A 21,220-nucleotide genomic window follows, 5' to 3' on the forward strand; every position below is an offset into this window, starting at 1 on the left:
GCTGCATGTAAGGCTCTGAAGGATTATTATGTGGTTATTAGATTGGCAGGTTTTAATAGAGTAGTGGGAAGTGACTTTTCATTGGGGCATGCAACAAATTGTACTGCCAGATTCCGATCAAGAAACTCATTAATCTATTAGTTAGACTATGCCTACCTGTGTATAGTATTCTAGGCAATTATTCTGATTTGAAAAATCATACATATGGAATGTAGGTGAATATTCAATAAAAAACATGTTATGTACTATTAAAACTGGTAATTAACTCAACTCACTCAACTGATATATAATATTCTTTTAGTAATCACCAATATTCATCTTACGTTAACTTTACATTGTATTAGTAATGTATTCAGTACTGAAGTGTTGTCTCCCAACAATTGATATAACTGAGACTCCAATAAAGGGCTGGAGTATGTATGATTGGGATAAATAGGATCTACATAAAATACTTACGGCAAAGGCCTATAGATTTGTTTTGGAAGGCTGTAGCAAACGCTAGTTGTAAGTATATACCTTCAAATAACAAAATGTAGAATGGTTCTATGATTGTGAAAAAAAGGCATATACCCAATTTGATAGAGACTATGATTGTGAAAAAAAGGCATATACCCAATTTGATAGAGACTTCTACTGTAGCAGTGAATATAGCGCAGCTTTTATATCTATTAAATCACCATGTAACATTTAACAGGGATCATCAGGTGTCGAGGGATCTAGCGCTCGTTGCAATGATGGACCATAAAACGTAGTATGGTTCCACAATTGAAGAGAAAAAAAAAACTCATCTTAGCCGATTTAATGGAGACTTAATGCTAAAGGCATATAGCCCACCCAATACTCTTCAGCATTTATATCCGTAAAATCACCATGCAACATTTGATAGGGGTTGTCAAGCACGAAGGAATCTAATTTGTGCGGTGTTGGACGGGAGTGATGGGTCATAACTGCACGTAAGTTTGGCAAGCTTTCAAGATGAATATCTGTCCAGAAAATATAAACATAGATCATTCTTAGTTTTATCTATAAAGCAGATGGTCTCATATCATATAATGGTTGTAGATCCTGTGCATCTTCCTTTGAAATTCAAGACAGCAGTTTAGAACTTGAATGTAGAATGAAACTTTGCCACTGTCTAGACATCCGATTTGATTTGTCTAGTTTTACCTTTCTTTGAATTTCATGATGAAGTATACAAAACTGACCTGTAAGCAGATCAAATATAAACAAAATTTCGGTCCCTTGAGAACTAGAGTTTTCACCATACAAATATCAAACCCAAGAAGATTGTGACTTGAGTTATCATAACTGAATCCAACGTGGAAGCAATGGAGGATTGAACGTGGCAACAATGCAGAATTGAAGAATACAAATTGAGGACCATATAAATAATAACATAATCAGCACCACTCAGACTCTACATATGTACAACCCATGCCTTGGAAGAAATATATTACATGAACCTGATCAATATTTCACACTAAGATAGAATATCTGGTTTTCATGCAATCTCCATTGAATCACATGAACCACTGCTGCCTTCTCAAATATTGAGAGAGAATTCAGAATCTGCATGCAGTAGAGATTATAAGATAACTCTGGTATAAAAAGCAAAACAAACTATGTTAAGCTCGGGCATTAATAAATGGCATCTCCCTATCAAACAACAAGCCCATATTCAAACAATAAGAAATTCTTTACAAATCAATGAATTTCTCTCGCAAGCACTGTACTTTACATGCCCATGTATGATTTTGCAGTTCCTATTGACATATGTCAATCTGCATCATTCCCTGAAACAGAATTACAATAGCTAAAAATCAGAATAAACATATAATGCAACCCTCCTACGAACTGCTAAGACATTTTATTCGTAGATGATAGAAACATGGGAGAATTACTCTGTAATAGTCAGCCACTTCACATACATCAGACAAAACGAAGACAAAGATTATAAAACATCCAAGATGTGTTATGTGCTTCCTTTAGGAGAATTTGAACTTTCTTAGTCATATAATAAGCAACTTCAAAGATTATCCTTCGAACACAGTTCAAACAGAGCTTAATATGGCTGAAGAATTTGACTGGAGAGAGAGTAGTCACAGGCACAAATTATATCTATTGATGATCAAAGGACTGCCAGAGAGATAAAGGCAGGCAGGCAGCAGTAGCAAGTTAACAACAGAAATAAAAATGCTTATTCACCAATTACTTACGAAATAAGTCTTTTGGCATTTGTTATCACATTAGGTCAAAACATAAAACTTAGGTCAAAATATAAAACTGGTATCATTGCAAGTTCTTGGTATTATTGTGAGTTTCACTCCTTGCTATAGGAATGCTTTGCTTCTAAGGAATCATTTCACAGAAAGAAACTGCGCAAGAATGGCCTCAGATCAGAACACTGAGAAGCATTTTCAATAAGTATATCTGCTCCTGGAGAGAAAGTAGTCACAGCCACAAATTATATCTACTGATGATCAAAGGATTGCCAGAGAGATAAAGACATGCAGACAGCAATAGCAAGCTAACAACAGAAGTAAAGATAACTAATAGAAGCCCACTCGCTCAAAATGCTTATTCACCAATTACTTATGAAAAATAAGTCTTTTGGCATTTGTTATCGCATTAGGTCAAAATATAAAACTGGTATCATTGCAAGTTCCTGGTATTATTGCAAGTTCCTCTCCTTGCTATAGGAATGCTTTGCTTCTAAGGAATCATTTCATAGAAAGAAACTGCTCAAAAATGGCCTCAGATCAAAACACTGAGAAGCATTTTCAATAAGTATATCTGCTCCTGTTCAAGTACTTACCTTAATAGCTACCACTCAAGAATGGCCTCGGATTAGAACCCTGCCAATCATTTTCAGCAGTATATCTACCCCTGTTTGAGTACTTAGCTATCATCCTATCACAAAGTACATCAGCTTCAGCCCTATTTGTCAATGACAATCCTAATAACAGCAATGTTTCACATTGCATTGATGAGAAATTAGTTTTGATATCCTTGCAATTTGTGATATTTGAGTAGTGTCTTTTCTGCTTACAAGAAACTGATTCTGTCAGATCATATTTTAGCTTCGGTAAATAGTGATTATGTTAGACATATTTGTTAGATTACCTGTTGCTCAGAGATGTTCACGTTCTGCCTGGGCAAGCGGCAGCAGAAGTTCACCTTCAGCCATGCCGAGTAGAACAGCAAAGCAGAGATTGCAGCACTGGAGGGCGCACAAGTGTTCCTCATGAGGCTAAGTTGGTCTAATGACCAACTTCTTTATTTTTGGTTTGTAGCGAAACTTGCATTTATTAGAGTAGGGTGCACCTCCGCAGGTAGGCTCTTAAGTACTAAAGTAATGGAGCAATGTAAGTTGTAACTGATGTTGGTTACTGTTAAGTTATGGTATGTTCTATGCTTATAACAGTTTACTTCTTTTCTTATTATATTCCACCGATTAGCAATCACATGTACATAAAGTAAAGTGCAGATAGAACATTAAACGATCGACAGAAAACAAGCCAAAACAAGAGACACAAGATGTGGCGGCTAGCCAGGGACAAACCCCACAATGTGTGGGGAAACCCTTTGATCAAATCTTCTTTTATCTTCAATAATTCAGCAGAGAGAAATAGTACAATAAATCTTATTCATATCAGTAGTAGCAAACCCTAGATCAGTAGCATCAGCATTAGCGGCTTCATTATCAAACTAGGGTAGACCATATCTCACAAACCGACCATCGGATTGACTTCATTCCACCACCAAAAGTTTCGACTTCCAGAGGAGGTTCAGATGAACCTACAACGCAGTTCAGATGAGGAGATCTTCTAGGCCACGCAAGTCAATCTTTACTTCTGCAGTTGCAGCTTCAGTTTCAGCAGTTTCCGGCTTCAAACTAGGGCAGTCGATATCTTGCAAACCGTTCGTCGGATTGACTTCATTCCACCACCAAAAGTTGCGGCTTTCAAAGGAGGTTCAGATGAACCTACATCGCAGTTCCAAAGAGGAGATCTTCTAGGCCACGCAAGTCAATCTTTACTTCTGCAATTGCAGCTTCAGTTTCAGCAGTTTCTAGCTTCAAACTAGGGCAGTCGATATCTTGCAAACCGTTCGTCGGATTGACTTCATTCCACCACCAAAAGTTGTGGCTTTCAAAGGAGGTTCAGATGAACCTACATCGCAGTTCCAAAGAAGAGATCTTCTAGGCCACGCAAGTCAATCTTTACTATTGCAGTTGCAGCTTCAAATTCAACAGCTTCCGGCTTCACATGTGTGAGAGAGAGAGACCCATTTCAGCGCAGTAGAGAAGAGACTCATATCTGCGCAGTAGAGAGAGAGAGAGATGTGATGAGATGAGTGAGTCCAAATGAGGAAAAGTCCTCTTATATTTATACACAACGTTGGTGGGTGAATAGATGCGACTGTTGGGCTTCTGAGCCTACATGAGTTGTAGGTCGGCTTGATAATAATTTCATAATCAAAATAAATTCATATCTCCATGAATACTTATCGAAATCGGATGATCTTTATATCAATCCTACACCTCTCGACGAAAGGAATCTAATAAAAATATTATCAGCCATGAATAAGATGACCCACATGAAGTTTTGCCTTGGTTGCCAATTTTAACACTCCCTCTCAACCATGGAGAACTTCATCTGCAATCTGTCTATCGGTCGTTACTATTCATCCATCAAATGCACTGCCCTGGACAGCCTAACCCTTGCCCTGCTCTGCTCTATTCTACCTGTTCTGCTTTGTCTTGATCTGCCTACACTGATCTGTACTGTTTTGTTCTGTTCTGCTCTGCTTTTGTCCGAATTATGAAGAAGAAGAAATGATCGAGGATGTATCATACTGATTCAAAGTCAGTCTCAGAGTATGTACCACTGATCCCAGACCAGTCTCAACTGACCCGAAGTCAGCGTCATAGTATGATACAACTCCTACCACTGGTCCCAGACCAGTATCATTGATCCCAGATCAATGGAGGTCATCCTAGCGTAGGGAGTACAGTAGTTACAACGATGCGTCCATCGGTACTACTATGGTCCCTAACTTCATTTCCCTGCTCATTGATCAGATGAGAGGTACTTCCCATGAGTCCCAGACTGCATGGGTAGGATGCCTCGACAGGAGAACTAATCAATCCTGTCCATACAGGAGAACACATCAATCCTGCTACAATTGCCATGGAGAACACATCAATCCAGGCCTCACAGGAGAACACATCAATCCTGCTACAATTGCCATGGAGAACACATCAATCCAGGCCTCACAGGAGAACACATCAATCCTGCTACAATTGCCATGGAGAACACATCAATCCAGGCCTCACAGGAGAACACATCAATCCTGCTACAATCGCCGTGGAGAACACATCAATCCAGGCTGCCATGGAGAACACATCAATCCAGGCCTCACAGGAGAACTAATCATCCTGCTACACAGGAGAGCGAATCATCCTGTCCCACAAGAGAGCGAATCATCTTGTTCCAGTGTGCACCACCAGGGGAGGGTGAGTCACCCTGTGGTCATATGTTGCTCCAGTAATAACCGCAAGCCCTCAGAGCTCCCAGAGCTCAATGTATGCAACATGCAGGACCCTTGTACAAGGGTTTCTTGCCGACTCCAAGTCGTTTGGGAAAATCACATATTAGATCTTTCCTCGGGACTTTGACAAGGTGTATCAACCTGTACATCATCTTAATGCGATGGAGCCTCCTTGCTCATCAACTTACCATATCCCAGATGATGTCTATCTGCTGGAGCAATCAACGAATACAGGATTCCTCAATAATCGAATCCCACCTCTGGTTGTTACAGAGAATAACAGTGGTATCCAATGTAAATCCAAACAGCTCACTGAAGAGCTTTCGCAACCAGACTGCCTCACACGAGGTTATGCTAGCAACAATATATCTAGCTTCGGCGGTGCTCAAAGCCACCGACTTCTGCTTCCTGCTCATCCAGGATATCAAAGCAGATCCCAAGGAGAAACAACACCCAGAAGTGCTCTTACGGTCCTCCACATTGCCTGCCCAGTCAACATCTGTGTATCCAAATAGTCTCACATCTCCAGCAGTTTATCTTAATCCATGAGAGATTGTGTCCTGAAGACATCTCAGAAGATTCCTGGCATCAATCCAGTGAGGCTCAACCAAATATGAGCTCACAATACTAACTGCAAAACATATGTTCGGACGGAGGTTCACCAAGAAAATCAATGCGAATGAGTTTTTGAAACTCAGAGGCATTTCCCAAGTCTGGTCCGACATCACTACCATATAACTTCTAAAAGTTAAGATCCTCGAGGTAGTCACAGGCTTGCAGTCCATCATACCGAATCTTTCCAATATATTTACCACATATTTTCCTTGAGATAGGAAAATTTCCCTTGGCTTCTGCCATACTTCAATTCCTTGGTCCTTCATTTCAAATTCAGAAGCCAACTCCCTCTTACATTTGTGAATGAGAGGGTATGCACCTGTTAGAAAGAGGTCATCCACATAGAACACCAGTATGAGAGGCTTGTCATCTTCAACCTTAAAGTAAAGGTTAGGATCGGCTTCACTCCAGTGAATCCCAGCTTCATCAAGTAGCTATCGATCCTCTCATACCATGCTCGGGGTGCTTGCTTCAGCCCATAGAGAGCTTTCTTCAACCTGCATACATGATATTTTCAATCATAAATCTCAAATCCTTCGGGTTGCTCCACGTAGACCTCTTCTTTGATCGAGCCATGCAAGAACGCAGTCTTGACATCCATCTGATGTAGGTTCCATCCTTGTGAAGCGGCAAGGGCTATGATCGAGCAGATGGTCGTATATCTGGCAACAGGTGCAAATATCTCATCATAGTCTATACCTTCCTTTTGGGAGAAACCTCGAGCAACAAAACGAGCCTTATACTTTTCCGTGCTTCCATCTGCTGCATGCTTTATCTTGTAAAGCCATTTGGAAGTAACAACAGTCTTGTCCTGGGGTCTGGGAACTACTTCCCAAACATCATTCTTTATGATAGACTCATATTCTTCGGTCATAGCATCCTTCCATACTTGATGCTTGACGACATCTGAGAATGATGAAGGCTCATTTTGTATGATCGTGCTCATGATGGTCAGGTATCCCTGATACCTGTTAAGTTTCTTACTTTGATGGAAGGTTCCTCAGGGTGTAGCATGTCCTTCAGCATCATCAAGTATCCCCCTAAGCCATGAAGGCCTCTTCCTAGAAGAGGAAGGCTCATGTGGATGAGGATCAATCGGATCCATGGGTTTTTCTACATCAGGCATTAATTCATCATCCTTTTCTTTCGGTTCCCTGGTGTCGGCTTCTTGAGAGCTCCTCAAAGTCGGAAGATTGATCACCTTGCGGAGAGCCATATCTTTGTCAAAGGTGACATCATGACTAATTATGACTTCCCTTTGACCGGCTACATAGATTCTATAGCCTTTAGTATTTTCACCATAGCCCACGAAAATTCCCTTCTTTCCAGATGCTCCCAATTTATTTCTTTTCTCTTTCGGCACATGAAAGTATACAGGGCTTCCAAAAATTTTAAAATGAGAAACATCAGGTTTCTTACCGGTGAATTTTTCTTCAGGAGTCTTGGAACCCAATGCTTGATGAGGGCATCGATTTTGTACATATACGGCAGTGTTTGCAGCTTCAGCCCATAGAAACTTTTGAAGTCTTTGATCATGTAGCATGGCCCAGACAGCTTCCATCATCGTGTGGTTCTTCCTTCCCACCACACCATTTTGCTCAGGAGTATGTGGTGTAGTAGTCTCCCTCTTAATGCCAACCTCAGGTATGCCTGAGTAAACCAATTGTAATATATCGGAGGTCTTGCTTTGGCTTGAGGGGAATGGTCCCCTTTTGAGCTTTCCTTTGGCACATCCCGGACATACACCTTCTTTCTCTACTTGGAATTCGGGCATCCCTGTTACCATCTGTCTTACATCGGGTAGAGCTTTGTAATGAAGGTGGGAAAACCTTCGATGCCAAAGTTCGGACTGAAGCGTTGTGTCGCAAGACATGACTCCTAGCGGACTTCCATCGACCTGATATAATGAATCAACACTAAACCCAAGAGTAAAGGCATCTTTAACATTATTTTTCCATATACATACCTTGCCATTGCTGAAGGTTACCTTGTAGCCTCTGTCTTCCATTGCCAAGATGGACACTAGGTTCCTTTTGAGGTCAAGTGCATTTAATACATCGTGGACTTTCTAGCCTTCTTGAATGGTTGTCCTCTTCCTCGATCTCCAGCTCTCCTCTTACCTTTGCTGTTTCATTCCTTTGATTTGCCATCAAAGGGATTTTGATCATCGTCCTGGTGTGAGTCCTTTCTTTTCTTTGCATGAGAAGAAAAGGCAGCAGGAGGACCTTTAGGCATGGGCATTTCTTGCACTTCTTCCCTTGTTTCTTCTTGAATGCATCTAGCCATTAATTCCTCGAAACCAGGAATTACATTATAGTTCAGAAGAGTAGTCCTGAACACATACCATTCATATGGTAATCCTCCAAGAGTTGTGAGTGCCATTTCTCTGTCAGTAATAGTTTCCCCAATAGATAGGAGATCGTTCTTGATCTCGGTGATTCTTAAGAAGTATGCTTGCATATTTTCATCTTTACCCTTCTTGATTTCCCTCAACTTATTTCTAAGAAACAAAACTTGATTTGCATCATTAACTTTAAATAAACTCACCAGTCTGTCGTAGATTTCCTTGGAGGTGTCTAGATCAGAGATGTAGGCCACCAAGCGCTTGTCGATAGAGTCCCAGATGATCTTCTTTGTTTTGACTTCTCCATTTTTCCATTTGTTCCAGGCAGCAGCAGATGCATTTGATGAAGGCTCAACAATATTGCCTCTTACATGGTCCAACACTCCTTGATCTTCAAGGGATAGATCGATAGACATCTTCCATCCGTGATAGTCAGCTTTTTCACGGAGCTTATCTTCGGCAGGAAAGAGTGTTGAGGACCCCATAGTTCTTTTAGGATAGCCTTGCCAATCTTCTCTTCGATGATTGCTCTTGCTCTTGCTCGGGCTTTGTCTTCACCTCAGCGCTGATACCATGTTAAGTTATGGTATGTTCTATGCTTATAACAGTTTACTTCTTTTCTTATTATATTCCACCGATTAGCAATCACATGTACATAAAGTAATGTGCAGATAGAACATTAAACGATCGACAGAAAACAAGCCAAGACAAGAGACACAAGATGTGGCGGCTAGCCAGGGACAAACCCCACAATGTGTGGGGAAACCCTTTGATCAAATCTTCTTTTATCTTCAATAATTCAGCAGAGAGAAATAGTACAATAAATCTGATTCATATCAGTAGTAGCAAACCCTAGATCAGTAGCATCAGCATTAGCGGCTTCATTATCAAACTAGGGTAGACCATATCTCACAAACCGACCATAGGATTGACTTCATTCCACCACCAAAAGTTTCGACTTCCAGAGGAGGTTCAGATGAACCTACAACGCAGTTCAGATGAGGAGATCTTCTAGGCCACGCAAGTCAATCTTTACTTCTGCAGTTGCAGCTTCAGTTTCAGTAGTTTCCGGCTTCAAACTAGGGCAGTCGATATCTTGCAAACCGTTCGTCGGATTGACTTCATTCCACCACCAAAAGTTGCGGCTTTCAAAGGAGGTTCAGATGAACCTACATCGCAGTTCCAAAGAGGAGATCTTCTAGGCCACGCAAGTCAATCTTTACTTCTGCAGTTGCAGCTTCAGTTTCAGCAATTTCTAGCTTCAAACTAGGGCAGTCGATATCTTGCAAACCGTTCGTCGGATTGACTTCATTCCACCACCAAAAGTTGCGGCTTTCAAAGGAGGTTCAGATGAACCTACATCGCAGTTCCAAAGAGGAGATCTTCTAGGCCACGCAAGTCAATCTTTACTTCTGCAGTTGTAGCTTCAAATTCAACAACTTCCGGCTTCACATGTGTGAGAGAGAAAGACCCATTTCAGCGCAGTAGAGAAGAGACTCATATCTGCGCAGTAGAGAGAGAGAGAGATGTGATGAGATGAGTGAATCCAAATGAGGAAAAGTCCTCTTATATTTATACACAACGTTGGTGGGTGAATAGATGTGACTATTGGGCTTCTGAGCCTACATGAGTTGTAGGTCGGCTTGATAATAATTCCATAATCAAAATAAATTCATATCTCCATGAATACTTATCGGAATCGGATGATCTTTATATCAATCCTACACCTCTCGACGAGAGGAATCTAATAAAAATATTATCAGCCATGAATAAGATGACCCATATGAAGTTTTGCCTTGGTTGCCAATTTTAACAGTTACATTTCAGTCTGGTTACCTTGTGAGCTCCTTTCCCTTCATTAATGAATGGAGAAGTGGGCACATTATTTCTTCAGCAAGTTTGAGTGATTTTGTGTGCTGCTGTGACAGCTGGTTTGTGGCAGCCTGTGTGTTAACAGCCACTGTAGTTTCTGAGTAACCGAGAGTATAATGTGATCACTGATTGGAGGCTGTCCCTGCTGTCTCAGTTTCCAGATTGAAGATTTTATGAGGAGTTTCCTTCTTTCTATCAGCTGTTTTGAATTTCTCATAGATTGCAGTGTTTGACTCTTGAATTTACCTTCACAAAAGTTTAGTATATGTTAATCTAACAATTTGATAGACGGGATCTAAACCTCCAGTTTTAGGACCTGTAGCATTCATTTTTTGAGTGCAGATCTGAACTATGATGTAAAAAATTGGAATCATATCAGCATTGTGCATCTGAAATCTTCCAAGGATCCATGGATGGATGGGACTGTTTCAGTGTGAGAGAGCCAATCCATGCCTAAGAAAGGTACTTGGAACTGTGAGAGGTTTGAGGGCGAGATGCCAATTATACTCCAGAGAGTGGAGTGTTGTTATTTATCCTGAGAGAGGTGATCTGCACTTGTGTGAGGTTGTTGATCTGATTTATTTCCAGCAGATCGTTTGAGCTTTTATTCGTACAGTTACAAGATGACATCTCTGTGAACATTTCCCAGGCTAGGTGACGATCTCAATCAACCGAGTAATCACTGAATATAATTAAAGAAGATGTAACGTGCCAGAGAAATGTTTCCCTAGTTTTTCTTAAATAACTAAGGTTTTACAACAAAATTTATTTTGCTTTGTTCAACAATGAAACAAATAATTCATTCAGTAACACAGTATATGAATGAGCAATATAAACTCCAATATATAGCACTGTCCTCTCAGCAACAATATCCCATTCAACACAATACCATGATTCAACCAATCCACAGATTTAGCAACAGTCCCAGTGTAAATTCCAAATTCAACGGAGATTGATCAATAAACAATTGTACCCTAAATGACCTGAGATATATTATACTGATCCGCAGACTATGCAGCTGGTAATGGCTTGTGAAATGTCTGAATAGTCTCAGCAACGAAACCCTAATTCTGCAACAGGGAATTAACCGACTGCCACTGTATTTTAGGGCTGAATTACCTCGGGATGGTAAGCAAGCTGTTTGAGAGGATGATCGAACTCTGTCTTAAATCTACCTCTGGAATTACATCAGAAGTCCTTCAAAGCTGTCTCAGGGTCACTGTATTGTCTCAGGGAGTTGCAGGTCTACCACAGTCTCTAACCAGTCCACCGAAAAGCCTCAGGGAAGTTTGATTCTCTACTTGAATGACTTCTATTTATGCTCAGAAACTCTCGGACTGTTTCAAGAAGAATGATGCAGGTCTGCCTCCGGAAATTTTGCATAAGTTCAGCCTCAGAGGGGTTTCAGCCTGCCACAGAAGATTCAGCCTGTTCGCCTCAGAGGATTTTCGGCTGTCACAGAAGTTTTGGCCTGCTGGCTTCCGAAGATTTCGGCTGCCTCAGGAATGTTGTCCTTTTTGCCTCAGAGGAGTTTCAGCCTCTTTCATAGAATTCGTCTAGCCTCAGATGACTCTGATTTGTCTTTGCCTCAGATTTCCCACCACAGAATTTGCTGTCTTCAGATAGATGATTTACCCATTTTGCCAAAACAGAATAGAAAAGATAAAAATAAATTTACTAACTAGAGTGGAATCTTTCACCACCGAAATTAGAAGTGAAGGGATCTTAGAACCCTCAGATCCACAGTTCAAGAAAACAGATTTTTTCATCCACAATTGATGATGCCAAATTGATTTCAACTCTTCTATTTATAGATTTCTCCATGGGCTCCCAAATGTGAGGGTTTGTGAGTGCAATCCCCAATTTTGGTTGTTTTTGCCACAGCCGACCCAATTTTTGCACAATATTGCCCCAACATTGGAAAAAGCGGGTTTTACCCCTTTATCAAGACTATAGCCTACGGGGTCAGATAGGCTATTTCGTCCTCCTCAGCCCATCAATTTAGAGAGGATGTTACAGAAGAAATAAATTTTAGACCATAGCATCAATTATGCAATTGCTCAAAATTAAATAGCTAAAGCATAATATTAATTTCACACATACACAGATAATTACTCCTTCAAATCAGCTTTTCATCCCTTCAAAAAAATTACAAGAAAACCTCCACATGCTGCCCAAAAACAGCATTGCATGGTTACCAAAATCACTCCAAAGTTGAGTAGAATGACTGCCTGAGAAGTACAGCATGTTGTTCAGACTGTACAGCTGGCTGACAAACTGTACAACTCTATCCATATGACTGTACAGAACTATGTGCTGCCCAGAGACACCTCTTTCCCGGCTGCCCGCACTTTCTCTCTCAACCTGCTCAACTGTGTGTCACACCTCTACTGTGACCAGTATTTATGTTAGAATTATGGTTACTCTAGGAGGGGGGTGTGAATCAGTGTAATGGCCAATTAAACAAATTAAACAATTTCACAAATTATCATAACTAAAAACATAACAGAACATCAATAAGAACAATCATGATGATTCATCACATCAACACATAGAACGCCAGATATACGTGGAAACCCTTGAAGGAGAAAATCATAAATCTTCTTATTTTTTTCTTCATCTTTAATCTTCTTATCTTTTTCTTCATCTTTAATTACAATAATTCACTGGCCGAGAATGTCTAATCCTTCAATCTTTGCAACGTCCATTATACAAGGTTATTCCTGCTCCATTAGACCGAGGTCATATATATATATATATATTGAAAAATATGTATAGTCGAACCTAATGCCGAACCTCATTCGAACCTGATCGGAAAATTCGAATTCGAATCGAACTTAATCGTTGTCGAACTCGAATTCGAACTCGAACCATGTGACATAGCTTATTGTAAGCAACAAACTAATTGAGGCACCAACCTTTGAATATCACTGTGGACCTCCTTTTCACAATATTTCAAACTAGATCCACAGCTGTCAAGTCTTAACTTTCGAAAACTTCTTGAACTTCCACAGCGTAAACAACCAAGCTCAGAGTCGCCTCTCGACTCAGCAGTTAATTTGGCCCTGCAATCCAAAACAAATATAAACTTCAGCAAAAACTCATCTTTGTAGCATCTTTGTTGTCTATTACTATGCTTCTCGCTTAAAAAGTCATCCTTGTTATTCCGCAAGACTGCCAGGGACTACTGTGCTTCACCACAGTCCTCTCAACACTACAATCTTCAAGGTATTCTGGCTCATTTATATTCTATCGGATCGACCAACAATAACAAGGTTGACGATCATGCAACAAAACTATACAATTTTTCTTTTTTTTGTTGGTTATCCGGTCCGAATGACCCATATATAACTTGAATCAATGGCTCTTTGGGGCTTCAACAATTAACTCATATGACTATAAGATATGACCGGAGACCAAAAAATTTGAATCCAAGGATTCCTTTTGACTCGAAGCATTAGCACGAAAGATCATCATTTACCTGATAGGACTAGGAGTTGAGACCACAAGCTAGAATAGCTTTATATAGTATCCGAGATCTAGGACTTTATGGAAAATGATGGTACACCCAGATTTCATGGAGACCCTAGATATCTGAATAAGCCAAATAAGCATTCAGTCGTTTTGGGGCAATTTGCCTTGTTCGCCACTAATTTAGCCAAAGGATAATACACTAAAAAACTTTGTCACAGAAGTCTCTGGCGCGAGTCCAAGATTGCCATGACGAAACTTCAAGAACCAATCAGAACCTACCGCGTGTAACACTTTGCTACATCATCTCTACCATGTCACTACCACATCATCTACCATGTGTCATGCCATGTCATTGCCACATCACTTGGAATAGGGCTACTTGGCCACCCAAAATTCCAAATTTGCCTACCATGTGTCACGCTCATAGAGTGACACATCATCATTGTTACTATGCCACCGACTCACTACCACTTGGCATCATCAATGGAAAAAAGGATTACTAGGCATTGTTCAACTGTAGATAACGGTTCAACCAATGACTCTCAAGTTTACTCCCAATGTGGAATTGCTCCTCCTTAACCAATGTTTCTTTCTTGCCATCTGCATCTCAGCTCCCCCTGTCAATAGCATACTTCATAACTGAGTTTAGTGAGCCATTCCTCCTTGTGAGTCGGGAATTACTCCCATCTTTTATCTTGAGATATTCAAAGATTTCTCTTAGCACAGTTTTGGTTAATATATCTGCAATTTGTTTCTTTGTTGGAATGTATTCCAACCTGACACCTTGATAAGCAACCTATTCTCGAAGAAAATGATACTTAATAGGAATATGCTTCATTTTAAAATGCACAAGAAGGTTTCTTGAAATGTTTATAGCATTGGTATTGTCACACACAATAGGAACAGGTTGGTCACCATTCTCTGGAAGATCCTTTAGGTTATGCTTCATCCATAGGACTTGGGTACAACAGGAGGTTGTTGCGATATATTTTGCTTCAGCAGTGGATAAAGAAATTGAAGTTTATTTCTTGCTAACCCAAGAAAACAGACATCTACCTAGAAAAAAAGGTACTCCATTGGTGCTCTTTTTATCAACAATACTACCAGCCCAATCTGCATCTGTATAATCTCTGAGTGTAAGCTTTGTTTCCCTTGAATAACATAAACCATAATCTGTAGTGCCTTGTAGATATCTAAATATTCTTTTAACTGCGTTCACATGAGACTCCCTCAGATCTTATTGAAATCTGCCCACCAAACCTATTGCTTTCATGATATCTAGTCTAGATGTTGTCAAGTAAAGCAAGTTGCCAATCATAGCCCTGTACATGGCTTGGTTTATTGTTGGAGACTCATCATCCTTATTATGTCTGCAGCCTATTTCCATAAGATTGCTCACAAATGCACAATTTTCCATACCAAATTTCTTTAATATTTCCTTAAGGTACTTGGGATACCTTTTTCTGTTAGATTAACCTACAGGCCAAGAAAGGAGGACAATTCCCCGAGCATAGACATTTCAAATTCTTTTTCCGTTTTGGCTGCAAATTTTTTTCCCATAGAATCAACATCATTTCAAATATTATGTCATCCACATAGACAACAATAATCAACATGTTATCTTTTTCAATCTTAATGTAAAGTTTACTATTTGCTAAACCTCTTTTGAAACCTTGTTGAAGATACTTGTCCAATCTAGAATATCAAACCCTACGTGTCTGTTTCAAACCATACAAGACATTTTGAGTCTGCACACATGGTCCTTGTCTTCTGATAGTTGAAATCCTTTTGGCTACTCAACATAATCTTCTTCTTGGCGTTCTCGATTCAAAACACTGATTTTACATCCATTTGATAAACTTTGAACACTTTAAAACATGCAAAAGACAAAAACATATTGATTGCTTCAAGTCTTGCTACTGGAGTGTTGTCGCCTAAAGTGTACACCTAAAGCACAACGCTCAAAGTAGGGGTTGTTACTCTGATCCCTAATCACTCCTTTTAACCCCTCTCCCAGACAAGCTAAGGGGGGTAGTCCCTAAGGGCAGATGGAAAGGGAAAACTTGTTGGAACAACAAGTTCTAGGAGATTAAGGGCATGGCAATTATTGTTAGTGCAACTTGATTTAGATTAGCAAGTGATATTATTTATGAGAAATGTGTGAGACGGATTTGATTAAGATCAATGAGGCAAACACGAGATGTAAAGATGGTAGACAAGTGCCTTAAAACCATGCTCAATGTAAATCAAGATACTTGCAAGTAGATACATATCTCAAGCTACCATAACAACAATGTTGCAAGAGAGAGTGTTAGTACAAGATGGGACAATATTGAAAATATGAGCATAACAATATAACTTGCAAAGTGGAAGAAACTTGCACTTTATTCCAAAGAGATGCTCAAATAAAATATCTCAATATCACAAGGAAAATGAGCAAGGAAATTAAGTGACAAGCACAAGAGCAGTGATTTGCAAGAAAAAAATTAAATGCTCACAGTTAACACTATGCTCAATGAGAGAAAGTTAGAATAAATGCAAGACTAAGTTAGGTGAGATGCAAAATCTTGGTTAATTTTAATTAAGATGCCTAACCTAGATGAAAGCCTTCTCCTCAATTGTTTTGAAACAAGTCTTAGACAAGGTTGTAGAAAGAAGTCCTAGGGAAGGAGGCCAAGGCCTCATTCACGATACGTACCCATGAGTTCTAACGACCCAACTGCCTTCGTTCCTACAAGAGATTGCCTACGAGAGAATTGCAAGGTCACTTATTTTAACCGTTGCCAAAGGGTCAAATTCCTCAAACTAAATCATGCAGAAGGTTGTCCTATCTTTCTATCGACCATGCTTAAGCTTGGAAGTAAATTTTAAGGGATGCAAGCCTAAAACTAAGATGCAAATGTTAATCCAAATGCTATAATGAGGCACAATTAAATCAAAATGCTTCAAATAGAGATGTAAGATATACCAATCTACTTATAACCAAGATTATGATAAGTGTTTAGAACAAAAGATTATAGTTAGATCAATCAGTAACAATGATTCATGAAGCAAGGATTACTCAATGAAACAAAGACAATAACACAAGTGCCTTAAATAGAAGTTGCTCTTTATGTGAGTGAATTATTGATTAGATTTAAAATGTCACTTTACTTACGATATGACTTCAATATTGCTAAGAGCATATATGAATTGCAAGGCACAAGCAATTACTCCAACGATGATAAGCAACTTCAACATAAATATAACTTAGATCTATTAGCCAAATAAATATATTTCAATATAAATCAAAGCAACTTAGATTAATCCAAATGAGGTGCTTATTATAATACAACCCTTTTGAAAAAGGTGAGAGGGTTTCAATATTTTTTAGGGTGGTTTACAAATGGGTCTTTAATACCCCTCCACAAAACATTAATGATAACCTTTTAAAAATTAAAATGAGAATATTCCTCTCAAATAAAAAAAGGGTAACGACTTTTACTCCAAGTGGAATTGAGATAAAAAAAATATAATATGCCTTAATATGGGATGAATTTTAATATGGTTTAAAAAAATAATAATAATAATAATTTACCAACATTATAATGAGAAATATTTATCCACTAAAGAAATTGAATCTCCTCCCAAAATAAAATAAACTTCCCAAACAAAAAAAAAGTCTAAGCAAATACCCAAGGGATGGAGGAATAAAATTTTATGGTTGGGAGAGCTTCAAAAATTAAATTTTTAAAACCCCCATGCACCAAAATATTTAATCATTCAAAGTCGAACTTTTAAAGAAACTGCCTCTTAAAATTTAGCCCCTTGGAGAAAATAAATCGAACCTGCTGCAAAACGACCAAGTCAACAAAGGGCTTTTGCACTAGAGAAGAGGACGACCTCTTTCAAGTTCTTGATTAAAGGAAAACAATTCCAGAAAAGGGTTTCAGCTCAGTTAGAATCAGTGTCAAAGAAATTGCAAGCAACCGTCAACAATAAATCGATATGCTCCAAGAAATTTCGATCTGCCTAAACAGATATGATGTCTCCCAAAATTTTAATTTTCCCTCCGGAAATGGAAAGAGCCTTCTACAAATTTGATTTTTACTTCTGGAATGAGAACAACTTCTCAAATATTTCATTAATCACGTGTGGGTCTCCAAAAAAAAATTGTAAAATAATCAAAATCCTTGAACAAATTGACCCTGCTAGAAATTCAATTAGAAACCCTTCAAAAAAGAAATTTTATTTTTCTCTGCAAAAATTCAAAAGTTAGCAGGCTCAAAACCCTAGCGGCTACGGCTCAAATAAATTCACAGCTTCTCCAAAAACAATTCGAAATTTTCCTTCAAACCAGAAGAAAATAGATGGAGCTATAATTAAATATATCAGTTCCCAAAACCCTGGCACAAATGGAGGGCTTGGAGAAATTTCCCTTTTTTTATTTGTTGGGATTAATCCACTTTGTGCTCAAAATTCTCTCCAAAACCCTAGTTGTGAGGGTAGAAGAGGAAAGCCTAATGGAAGGTTAAATTCAATCTCTTTCTTTCCACCTGCAAACACTTTTGTTAAGAGATCAAACCGAAATCCTTCTTCAAACCCGTCTTCAGATCTGCAATAAAATTAGATTCAAAACAAAGGTATATACAAAAATAATAAAATTATGTACAAAAGCTAGATCTATATACACAATTTATTTACAAAAAATATATACAAGCAATTTACAAGGCTTGATCCTAAGGGTGGGAGGACACCTCCGCCCTTATAGATCAAGTTGTTAGCTCTTATGATAGCAGATGTTAAATAAAAGCACTTGAAAATAGATGAGATAAAATTTTAAATAGATGATTTTGGTAAAGTAAAAGACAAGGATCGAAATTGATTCACACAGTAAAAGGGAAATCTAAGGTTTTAACTGAAAACCAATACATTTGCCCAATCACCAATGCTTACTCAACCCAAATAAAAGTGCAAGATACTCGTACACTAACAAATCCCAAAGGCATGTGGAAATAACATTAAAATTCAGTAAAACATTAAGTTCAAAACCAGAATAAATTTACCATAACAAGCTTAAGACATACACACATAGCTTTACCCCAAAAGACTTTTGTTTTTATTAACCAAAGAAGAAATTACAGAACTTCTAGAGCCAATTACAACATCTAAGGATGATACAATGAGGAGCCTCGGGCTCAATTTATAGAAAAATAGAGAGTTCTAGATCCCCCTCCAAGTGGAAAACAACTAGGTCCAAGAAGTTGCACAATTTTGACTTCATTCTGGAGAATAACAACTGCTAGATGCTTGATCCATGCAATTAAATCTTGTCCCTTGATCTAGATGAAGAAATTCGAATTCTATAATAAACCCCTTCTTTTTTGGTCCAAAAAATATTATTTTGAACTTTTTTCCTCAAAAAATCACTTTTGATTTAACAACCTTGGTCTAGACTCCATAAGTTCATTTTTTCTTAAAAAAATGAGTTTTCCTCTGACGGAGGACCTTGAAAAAATAATTTCTTATGGACCCACAAATTTTCTTCAACCAACTAGACCCAGAGAAATAATTTTCTTCAAAAATAATTGTTTTTTGGCCCCAGCAAATTTCTTGTGGATTTTTCTGCCTTGGAATTGAGTTTGTCAAATTTAATTCTTCCTCGGGAAAGACCACCTTCTCCAAAAATTCGTTTTTCCACTTGGAGAGAATTTTATTTCCTCTCCATTTTAATTTTCTGGCTAATTTTTTTGTCGTTTTTGCCATAAGTCCAAAAATAAAAATAATTTGAAGAGATAGACATAATTTCAACCCTCAAAAGGTGTTTAAACACAAAGTTGAGGTGTAGAGGTTCTGATTATGTGTACTCCACCCCCTTCAACTTTTACAAACATTTGATTTTACAATTTACATCCAAATAATTATCAAACATCCAACTAGTTGGAAATTTTAATAATTAAAAATAGAAACTTAGACTTAACCAAATTCTGCGAGACTCAAGGCATGATCTAGTATGATAATTATACATAGACTTGATAACACTAGGACTTACCTAAGACCTTATCATCGAACCCACTCTAGCTTTGAGGGATGCTTGGGAGAAAAACGCTACCAATTATTTGGGTTCGGAAATGTGAATAATTGGAGGCGGGTAAAAAACTCCTTAGAGGAAACTCTTTGCTAAGGGTCATATGCTACCTAGATGTTTTTACATGGCTTTATAAGCATACTAGAATCGTTTTTACAATGAAGGCCCACAACGCTGAAGAATTTGGAATTATAACTTTGATAAAATGTTGAAAGATAAATGATGATATATGGATGTTTGATTGCTTGAACATAATGGAGTCCCTTCAAAAAAAATGTCTGCTGCTATAGGGTGGATGACACAAAGTGGTCAACATTTGGCTCTACTTGGGGACATGTTGCTTCACTGGAGGAATGTGAGAATCCAAAATTTGCATCAAAGCAACACACTAAGTCATATAAGTAGCATCCATCCAAAATCATCATATGACATTAAATACATGAGATAAAAGCTTTGTAAACAAAAACTATTCTACTAATGTGAAATGTAAATCTATTATAACAATTGAAATGACAAGGAGTAGGGCTAAAAATTTAATACAAATGATGCCCTATGGCATCAGATGTGTTCAATGAAGTCCATCTTGAGCATTTGTCAACTTTCAGGCAGATCAATAGGTTGTTTGTCTGATCTGCCATGCCCCATTATGGTCATCTTAGGACAATGACTTATTTGAATGGCATGTTGTTCTCGGCCATCAGATGCATCAAGTTTCTTCCTTTTTCCTTTTTGATTTCCGCCATCTGGAAACTTGACACTGTTTACCACAGGTGATTTATCCTTTATATCCCTTTTCTGCCTTCTACTTTTCTTCATGGCAGGTTGTAACGTTGGTGATGATGCGATTGATCTATAACTTTCTACTTGATCTTGAAAACAATCATATGAAAAATTTAAAGCATCGAAGACTTTTGTTACATGCTTTTGTTCATTTTCCTGAACCTACTCTATTACGAGTGATGTACAAGTATGAACCTAATTCCCCTCAGTTTCCCTTTTAAACATACAACTTTCAATTAACCATATCTCAATGGCAGAAGTGACCTTTTCATGATATTGCTTCAGCGGATGTGGAGGCCCATAATCAGTTGAAAGTTCTTTATTCTTTTTTACTTCATCATCTAGCCTAAGTTGGGATTTTTGAACCTGTAATCTTTCCATTTCTTCCAACTTATTTTGAAAGGTGCTCATTTGACTAGAATATTTATCCTTTATGACATTGATTTCCTTTGCATGCTTTGATTCCATGATCTTTACTAATCGTGCTTGTTTTTCCTCCATGTCCTTTATCACTT

General features: G+C 38.4%; 1 protein-coding gene across 8 annotated transcripts in view; it reads right to left on the minus strand.

The window, feature by feature from the left end:
• Window positions 1–948: 948 nt before the first annotated feature.
• The window catches only part of LOC149226183 (uncharacterized), a 220,335-nt gene continuing 200,063 nt past the window's right edge, over window positions 949–21,220 (minus strand). For 2 of the 8 annotated variants that reach the window (XM_089377422.1, XM_089377417.1), the window contains 3 exons: window positions 13,303–13,449; window positions 1,739–1,793; window positions 949–1,569 (listed from right to left, as the gene is read on the minus strand). The gene's annotated coding sequence lies outside the window, so the exon portion shown is untranslated. Of the gene's footprint in view, window positions 1,570–1,701; window positions 1,794–13,302; window positions 13,450–21,220 lie in introns of all 8 variants that reach the window. The other 6 variants (XM_089377421.1, XM_089377414.1, XM_089377418.1 and 3 more) reach the window with 5 other exon arrangements.

The sequence above is a fragment of the Pinus tabuliformis genome, chromosome J (assembly GCF_031772625.1).
Source record: "Pinus tabuliformis cultivar Carrire ecotype Pingquan chromosome J, CPIR1, whole genome shotgun sequence".
NCBI classification, from domain to species: domain Eukaryota; kingdom Viridiplantae; phylum Streptophyta; class Pinopsida; order Pinales; family Pinaceae; genus Pinus; species Pinus tabuliformis.